The sequence below is a fragment of the Thalassophryne amazonica genome, chromosome 9, assembly GCF_902500255.1.
Source record: "Thalassophryne amazonica chromosome 9, fThaAma1.1, whole genome shotgun sequence".
Taxonomy (NCBI): domain Eukaryota; kingdom Metazoa; phylum Chordata; class Actinopteri; order Batrachoidiformes; family Batrachoididae; genus Thalassophryne; species Thalassophryne amazonica.
This window is the reverse complement of record NC_047111.1, coordinates 14,379,615-14,389,889: the sequence shown is the minus strand read 5'-3', so window position 1 is coordinate 14,389,889 and position 10,275 is coordinate 14,379,615. Positions and strand designations below refer to the sequence as shown.

The window sequence follows — 10,275 nt, the reverse complement described above, 5'->3', positions numbered from 1 at the left end:
CGTTAATGGCGCGGAATGAAAGCACCTCCGTGTTGGTCTCACAGGACATGTTGTGGCGTGCCCAGCTCTTCAACAATTTCTCAGATACTCACTCGACTGAAAAGCCACCCAAAGCCGTCTGAATCTTCCGAATGGTGGAAGAGCTGGGCATGTCCCGTGAGACTTCCAACACAGAGGTGTTTTTTGTTCTGCGCCATTGTGGCTCCGTCCTGACGAACGAATTCCGCCGCACGTCTTTTATTACAAAATCTCCTGTAACAGTGTAATGTGCCGAAAAAGTGCTATGTCCACCTCTTCTGCCATTTCTCTGGTAGTCACACAACGTCCCGGATCAACACAGCCTTCGCTTTGGAAATGATCTGGTCGTTTCAGCCTGTCGATCGCCGCTAGGAGTGCGGCGCGCCCTCAGCCGCTGTGGGCCATCTTTAATCCAGTTGTAATGCTCCTTAATCTGTGTGATGCCCATAAGATCTTCACTGAAAGCCATCTGAATTTTCCAAATGGTTTCCACCTGGCTGTCTCTCACAGTTTATGAAAAAATTTTGATGGCACAAAGCGGCAGTCACTCGGCCATTTTCCTGACAATGAAAATTCGCCAAGGGGCCTGGACCACTCCTCCCACAAAGCGTGCTCACAGGCGAATGACTCAACTGACAGGCGTGAAAAAACTCACGCATGCGCACGAAGGTTCAAGCTTGGCTGATGCGCTCACATGTGATTCAAATCCATATGGTTTTTGCAAAAAATAAAAAGGTCTGTTTGATTTGACAACCATCTGATATAACCGGGGTCAAAATAAATAGAACACTGCCATCTACTGGTGCCCAGACGCTTAGTACTTAGGGCGAATACTGCCATGAACACTACTGGCCAGTAGATGGCAGTAGAGACCCTGAAAACGTGCAGTTTTCATACGGATCATTTATTATTCCAAATAAATAATCTGTCCATGTCTGCTACGTTTACGATGCATGGAATTTAATAAACGCAAACCGAATTTCACACATCTTATATATATTGCTCTGGAACAAAGAGGGCACTCAGTTTTTGACAAAAGCAAGACGTTAAAGACAGCGCTTAATTTGTAAAGTGGGAGGTCCCGGAGCGCAGAGGATGGGTGGCTCCGGTGCAGAAAAAAAAGAAGGGCGGGAGTCAGGGGCTTGCGAACAACGCTGTGCGCCACACCGAAAATAAACTGGGCATGTATTGTAGGCCTAATAACACGAGTCACACCAAATCCGGATAGAGTACAAATTCCTGTTTAATGATGTACAGTGGTCCCTCGTTTATCGCAGGAATTGTGTTCTCCGCGTTCACACCGGGCACGACGTGAGCGACTGCAGCCACAGGTTGCCATGTAATCCCTATGTAAGGACGCGTTTTGGCGCCAAACCGCGGAGCGCGACGCGAGTGAAGCGATTTTGAGCCTTTTGCATATTTGTGGCGTGATATTGCGTTGCGTCACGTCGTGTTGCCCTCCTCCCCAAGTTGAAAAATCTGAACTTTTTCATCTCGTCGCGCCGCGATGACCAATCAGGGACTGAATATGTAGTGACGTGGAGATGTCTGGAGTTTGACTGAGGATGTGAACATGTCCTGTATCTGGTAGCAGCCTGTGAGCAGGACTTATGTCTCTTTTGTCCTTTATTTCACAATCATGACAGAGTTTTTGGAGCGAGCAGCAGCCCCACAGCAGCGGGGAGCGGAGTTTCTTTTTCTTTTTTTTTACGTGCACGCGCGAGGGAATTATCTATGGAGATTATTTTACTTATTAACTACACAGATGTATAATAAAGCAAATGGTGACTGGTTTCTAAAGACAATTATGATAGTTTTTTTGGGAAAGAGCGAGGAGCAGCCTCACAGCAATCAGCGGAGTTTCGTTCTTTCTTTTTTCTTTCTTTCTTTACGTGCATGCACTAGCGAATCATCTGTGTGGAGAATATTTTATTAATTAACTACACAGATGTATAATAAAACAAATGGTGACTGGTTTCTAAACACAATTATGACAGAGTTTTTTGGGGGAGGAGCGAGCTGCAGCAAGCAGTGGAGTTTTTTTTTTAAATTGTTTACATGTGCGCGCGTGAACGGGACAGTTGGTCCTCAAACTGGGTCCCGCAGAGGCGGAAGGACCGCTAAAAGCGGGCGTCATCCAGATGCAGCTCCTGCAGCAAATAATGATACTCTCTGTATTGGGAGCTTTTCACAACAACTCACTCCATGTGAAAGGTCCATCATGATGACTTGACGCCGAGCGGAATGGAAGCTCCTCCTATTTGATGACGCACCGGGGCAAATTTTCGCAACGAAAGTCCACCCAAGCAGAGCGACACACCAGGCGAAGGAGGCGCATCCGTCGCCACGCGACCCCCACGAATTTGTAGCATCTGATCACGCCCAGTGTGAACGCAGCATAACCCGCGATAAACAAAATCCGGAAGTAGTGGTATTTTTTACACTTATTATATATGTTTTAAGGCTGTAAAACCCCTCACTACACACTTTTCTCAAATAGGCATTAACATTTTCTCACTTTTCTCTCTTGTGTAAACACTCTCTTTTTTCTTCTGTGCGAGAAGATTATAAACAGACACACGCAGAACACAATGCGTGGCTCTCCCTTCACTCACTGCCTCCGGGGGTACGGATGCGGGACCCGCAAAGAATCCAAGTCCTCTCTCGGTGGCCACGGAGCTCTGCGAGCATAGCCTCTGGATCTGTTGCCAGATTTGGCACAATTCCGCACAGCAGACAGGAGGGCGGCGGTGTGATTGGCAGAGAGAGCAATCGCGGTGATTTTTTAAAAATATTTTGTTAGTCAAGAGAGGTGGCAGATCACGGATCCAGTATAAATAGCTGGCGGAGCCAACGTCAGAGGTTCCGGAGCACGCGTCCAAGGTTCTGGAGCGCGCTCCGCCTTGCTCCCCCTCAAATTAAGCCCTGGTTAAAGAACATGAAGCTTTGCAGCTCACAATGATTCCAATTGAAAATAATGGAGAAGCAACCTGAGCTTCTTGGGCAGAATTTTTGCTTTTTTGGCCATTTTTAAGAGAATATGAATGACAACACAAAAACTTTTTTTTCACTCATGGTTAGTGGTTGGGTGAAGCCATTTATTGTCAAACAACTGTGTTTCCTCTTTTTAAATCAAAATGACAAGAGAACTACCCAAATGAACCTGATCAAAAGTTTATATACCCCTGTTCTTAATACTGTGTATTTCCCCTTTAACATCAACGACAGTCTTTGGTGGTAGCTTTGGAAATGGCTCTCTGATGGTAAAACTGCCACTGAATATGTCTTGGAATTTATTTACATAAATTATAAAGAAATACAAACAGTATGGCACTCTATGGTAAATCTGCATGGAGTAGACCAGGGGTGGCCAAGTTCGGTCCTCGAGAGCCACATTCCTGACACTCTTAGTTGTCTCCCTGCTCCAACACACCTGAATCCAATGAAAGGCTCATTAAATGTCTGCTAACAAGTCTTTCATTGGATAATAAATTTGATAATGTTCCCTAGAAGCATTTACTGAAAATAAACTCTGAAGGACCTGAGATGGTGAGCACATTCCAGGCATGTGATAGGCAAATAAAAAAAAAATACTTAAAGTGACAGGGGGTTAAAGAGGGCCGTAGTTAGGGGGGTCTGGGTCTGGTGAAGCTCCCCTAGAAGCATGTAATGAAAATAAAGTGTGAAGAGCCTAACTGAGATGGTGAGGACTTTCCAGGAATGAGAGACCCGAATAAAGAAAAATGCTTAAAATGATGGTGGGTTACAGAGGGCCATAGTTGGGGGGTCTGGAAGGCCGCTAATGCTCCTTTGAAGCATTTACTGAAAAATAAAGTGTTTAAGAGCTTCGTTCTTCATGTCCGCGACATATACATATTAATAATAATAATGATAACAACAGCTCTTCAGGTAGTGCTTTCTTAGGAATCAAAGAACAAAGCAAAAGAAACTCCAATAATACAATAATAATACTACAACAGTGGCCAAAAATTCGAAGATAAAGAGCTGAGTACAAAAAAAAAAAAAAGAGAGACTCGTTTTCTGTTCAAAGTGCATCAATAAACATGTGAACTATTTACTCATAGTTATTATTTTTGGACACTGAATGCAAGGGAAATGAGTTAAAATGTGTTCAACATAAAGAACACCGGTCAATGGAAAATACCACAAAGTTACATCACAATTCTGATTTTAGTTAAGATGTCAAGATATTCCTGGTATTTTATGTTCTGTGATTTTCAGTCCATATTTACTAAAAAATGCTTGATTTATTGAGGAAAAATGTTAAATTCTGAATAATTTTGAGAAGGATTTGTGGATTTCTGAAGATTGTATTCCATAAATAATGGGATTGAGGCTACCAGGAATCAGATAAAACAGAACGGCAAAGACTTTCCTGTAAGAAGAGAACTGTGGGAAGCGATGTAGAATAATGATGGTAAATCCACAAACTATCATGATCAGATAGACGGTGAGATGAGTGCTGCAGGTCTTTAAGGCCTTCTTGTTCAGAGATTTGTTCTTACTGGTCAGACAGACGACTGTAATCTTAGTGTACGTGAGAACGATGCTGCTGATAGAAGACGTAAATAAGACCACAGTGAAGGTGAGACCGTAGACATTATTGATGAAGACGCTGTCACAGGATAGTTTGAACAGTCCGGCGTTGTCACAGTAAAGATTTGTGATCAGAGTCCTGCATCTGTTGAGTCGGACGGACAGACCGATCAGAATCCCGACCAGAACAAAACCCACTCCCCAGGCAGAGAGCGACAGCTTCCACACCATCTTACTGGTCATGATGGTGGTGTAGTGAAGAGGATTACAGATGGCCACGTATCTGTCAAAAGCCATAATCATGAGCACAGTGTGAGAAGCAGTTCCACATAAGTGCACAACGAATGCTTGGACAACACACTCGTGAAAATTAATGATGCGTTCAGATGTGGACATCAACAATCAACACAGTTTCCCAGGATGTCGTTAAGTGACAGGTTACAGTAAAGCAGAAACATGGGCTGGTGAAGGTTCTTATTGATAAAAATCAGAAGTGTGATGCCTGCGTTTGCCACCATAATAAACATGTAGGTGAAAAAGACGACGACAAAGACGGCATGAACGTAATCCTCAGAGATATTTAGTCTCTCCAGCTGTAGTGTCAAACTGTTGTAAGTGTAGTTTTCCATCATCCTGAAACCACAATAGTGAATCATTAAGGCCAAAGAAAATGTTGAGGTCAACTGGAATTTATTTTTTTTGCAATTTAAAGTATTTTTTGTTGTTCAATAACCTTCAAGATAAAAAATATTCTAAGTCAACAAAATTTGTAATTCATGTTCATTTAAGAGCTCAAATGAAACTCCTAAAACCTGAGCTTGAACAGGAATCAGGTTTTGTGAAATAAAAACGATGCCCCTGTATGTGGAGGCAGGGTCTGAGGAGGTGAGGTTCTGTACTTAAAGAACGTGTGGTTATTTCTAACCATGACAACATGAACATTAAGGCAGCAATAATTTGAATCCACAAAGGTTGACAGAAGAGGAGACTAGAGGCTGACCTTTAACCCTTCCAGATTCAGGATAACTGCACTGAAATTCTGGTTCTCTACAGAGATGATCCCAGAGAAGGTCATGGAAAGAAAATTTATGAACTGAGTGCTGACAGAGAACACAGGGGCTGAAATTCTGACACAATAATGCAATAAGATGGAAATTTAAACCTTCAAAAAATAATAATAATTAAACCTGACTGCATGAAAACAAAAGACAAGAAACACAGTCACAAAAACCAAATAAAAGATAAGAAATCACTGAGCTGTTTGGCTGGTTTGGGAAATACTGACACTTGTTTTCCATCAGAACAGATCGAACATCACACTGTGTGTAATAGTGTATGTGTGTGTCTTCTCTTACCTCTGGAGATGTGAAGCTTTAGAGGTGGCCGACAGTTTTTATCAGCTCCATGAGCAGCTCACTGATCTCCAGCACGACTGGTGTCAGTTGAAGACGTTGCATCAGAATGATGTCATTCTTTTTTTATTAGTCAGCCGACTCAACTTCTAAACCAATTTCTGTTCTCATCAACATGTGAGTGGGCAATGAGCATGTTTTCAACCCCAAAAATCATAAAATTGTTACAGTTCGGGCATGAGTGGATGACGAACCCAAGAGCAGGGAGCAGAAAACCAGTTGTTAAATGAGGATTTTTTCACAAGGATTATGTACAGAAGAGGAAATGTGCAAACTGCCTACACTGAAAAAACAAACTTGTAAGATTTACATCATTTTTTAAGTAAATTTTACTTCTGTAATATCAAGTTCAACTTACTTGGCACTATCTAGTAAAATGTACTTACTAAAGAACTTAAAGTTCATGAAGATATTAAGTAAATGTTATGCTGTTCTACATAATTTAGATGTTGTATTTACGCAAACAAATCAAGTAAAATTAAATGACTTTTTTCCATAGGCAGGAAAATCAAACATGAACATATTAAGTAAATCTATTTGTAATAATTACTGTAATGAAAAATATAAGTAGACCTTAATGTTTCTACCATTTAAAATTAAATAAATTGTATCATGTTTTATTACTCATTATAATTATGTAAATTATGCTTATTTTGATCAATGTAACCAGATAATATACTTTTATCACAAATCACAACTTGAGTACAGAAGAATAAACATTTATTTATAAAAGTTCACATCTGAACAGGTCATTTTTAAAACATGTTTTGAACAAACTCAACTACTGTACAACAATGGAAAATGTCAGCTTTTCAAAATAGAACTGTTTTTCTTAAAATACATGGTGAACACAAAAACACTCATTTGTTTCAATTATTTATAATATCAAAAAGTTACATGGATAATTTCACAATTTTGATATCTAGTTATAGAAACTCAAGTTTTTTTTCCTCTATTGCAGATTCTTCTTCAAAATTGTAAAAATATTCATGTAACTTTTGATATTATAAATATTTGAAACCAAGGAGTGTTTTTGTGTTCACCCTGTATTATAATGGCACTGTTATGTGTCGACGCGGGTTGAGGAGCGGACCTGCGTCTGACGGAACCCAGCGCTAAAATAACCAGAAAGCGGTTCCAATAACAAAACAATTTATTTCTTCCACCCTTTGGTGCATAACAACGTGTACAAACTAAAACAGCGTCAGTCTGGTGGAGTGAAGGCTGGCACGCTCTCCAGCGCCCAAAAGGATCGAAGCCCGGTGCTTCTGGACTCACTTTTACCGCCAAACACCCCCCAGGTGGACACGACAAACCGACTCTCTGCGAAGGATAGAAGAGGTGAGGTAAGTCAGCAGTTACAAGCAATATCCTTCAAAAGACACACACTATCAGCAACACATTCAGGTCTGTATTTAAGCTTTATGTAAATGAGCAGCTTCTCACAACAGGTGGAGGATCAGTTGTCCACATGCCACGGCAGTGAGAAGCGAGCTGCACAATTCTCATCACAATTCAAATATACTGCGTAACAAAATACCAAGTTACTATCAACAATTAGTCAAACAATTATTCACCTCTGATGTGTGCTGACAGCATGTGTCCCTCACCCTTCTTCCTTCACAGGCACGATGTCAAACCCAGGCGCGGTCCTCAGCGTCTCACAAACGAACACCACAAGGTCGAGTTCCTGGCAATTCTGCTTGAATCACACATGGATTAAATGCAGAACGCCATTTAATTATCTGCTTCAGCTGAAAGTCTTTAAGGTTGCATGTGAGCACCATCCACAGGTGCTGCACATAACGTTGATGAGGGTGAAGGACTCTTCAGCCAGCACCTTCTCCACAGACAAATCAGTTTTCATACCACCTGGAGAGCAAAGAAAAGAAAAGAACACCAAAATGTCCAGCCACACCCCCCCAACACACAACAGGCACTTTTCTTTAAATACTGTAACAGTGCTTTTCATAAAATATAACGGCACTTTGTTTCAAATATTTTAACAGTGCTTTTCATAAAATATAACGGCACTTTGTTTCAAATATTTTAACAGTGCTTTTCATAAAATATAACGGCACTTTGTTTCAAATATTTTAACAGTGCTTTTCATAAAATATAACGGCACTTTGCTTCAAATATTTTAACAGTGCTTTTCATAAAATATAACAGCACTTTTCTTCATATATTGTAGTGCTTTTCATAAAATATAACAGAAATTTTCTTCAAATATTCTAAGTGCATTTCTTCAAATATTCTAACAGTGCATTTTTCCAAATATAACTGTTTTTCTTCAAATATTATAATGGCACTTTTCAAACACTAAGCTTTTCAAATACTATAACAGCATTTTCCAACTATAACACTGAGCTTTTCAAATATTATAACAGAACTATAACACTGAGCTTTTCAAATATTATAACAAAACTTTTCTTCAAATATAACAGCCCAACAGCAACATTCAAAACAGCACGATGGCATTGTACTTTAAACCAGGGGTATCAAATGTATGGCCCGGGGGCCAAGACCAGTCATCAATAACATCCAGCCAGCAGGCTGAAGTCCTCAAAATGTAGGGACAGTGAAGCGCACAAACAAAAACAAGCTGCCGTCTGAACAGAGGGTCCAAGAAAGCTGCTATAGTCTTTTCAGTCTTTTGTAAGATAGAGAAGCATGAGGAACACTGGCAGCTAAGATTATATACCAGGGGTGGGCAATTGTGTCATGAAGGGGTGGGACACTGCAGGTTTTCCTTATTACCAATCACCTCAGCAGGTGATTTCATTGACGATCAGGTGTCTCAGCAGGTGATTTCATTGACAATCAGGTGTTTATGCTCATCAGCAACCCACCTGCTGAGGTGATTGGTTGCAAGGGAAACCTGCAGTGTCTCGGCCCTCATTGCCCACCCCTGTTATATACCGTTTCCTTGGCTACAAAATTTAAGACAACAATTTAAACTTTAAAGCTTGCACTTTTGGGGATAACTTAATCCCATCCAGTTCCAAGAAAAGTTTCTGAAAGACCTCACAGGTGTAGCACAGTGGTGAGGGGTATGCAAGGTTGAGGGCATAAATCAGTCCCATTAGCAGTGCACAAGCTTTGGCACCATTGCCGCATCCTGGCAACATCTCCTGGCCTTCAAGAAGGATGGCTACATCCACTGGATCTTCTCCATCCGGCCCATGGACAACCAGAATCTTTAGGATGTGCTGAGTGGCATCACTGCGGTTGTCCCCCTGCATAAAATGACAATACAATTAATTAAAAAATAAAAATAAATAAATAAAAACAGAACCATTTGAATCACTTAAGTGATTTGAATATTCTAGATTACATATGCCCTAAAAACAACCATTATTAAACATTACTCTGATCAGTGGATGCACATTTTAAGCCCCTTCCACACTGGCGTATTCGTAGAGTTGCTCATTGTGGTGTATCATCTATGCTGAGATGAGCAGCTCTACGTCAAGTTTTTTTCTCCCTATGCAGCAGTATGTTGAGGGCTACACGCGTAGGATGGAAGAAATTAAACATGTTTAATTTTCTTCGGCATAGAGGGCTGGACACAGTTTTAAGCAGGTCTGCGCAGCACAGTGTTACTGCATGCAAGTCTGTGCAACACTGCGGTTCTGTCCAAAACCAAAAACTGAGTGCGTGAATCCAGAGGAATCAGCTGGAGAACATGATCACACAGCCCACAGCGCCTGTGTGTGCTCAGAACAGGGAATCGAACCTCAACTCAGAAATCCAGAAACACAACAGAAACAGCAGGTCGGTCGTTCTCTCTCTCCTGTGACTTTAAAATAAAAGCCTCGTCGCTGCATGTCGGTTCACTCATCAAATGCCCTGATTGATCAGGTCTGATCAAACCTGAAATGAGCTGTGACTCTTTAAAATAAATTCATTCATAAATTCATTGCTGCATGTCTGAGATCAGATCAAAGTTTAACGAGTCACAGCGCTTCATTCACAGCAGCCTTTACCACAGCCAGACTCAGCAGCATCTGGACACAATGAAAATGATCCACCAAGACAAATAACAATAATAATAATAATGTTAAATGACTCTGTTTCTGACGTGCACCATACCGTGCAGTAGAGAACAGAGCACACTTCCACAGAGGTAGAAACTAGCAGCTTTGGCTACATACGTGGCAGTAATGAAACTGGAAAGAAACCTCAAGATACAGTCCACTGTTTTCCAAGTGCAGTGATGTGTTCTGCACAGCCGGCAGGAGTGAAATGGGTTTAAATAGCGGCAAGATACACACGCCTGTGTGCA

The 10,275-nt window shown here is 41.1% G+C and overlaps 1 pseudogene; it reads right to left on the bottom strand.

Moving 5' to 3' along the window:
* Positions 1-4,302: 4,302 nt before the first annotated feature.
* LOC117516481 lies at positions 4,303-5,204 on the bottom strand (annotated as a pseudogene).
* Between the last annotated feature and the right edge of the window lie 5,071 nt (positions 5,205-10,275).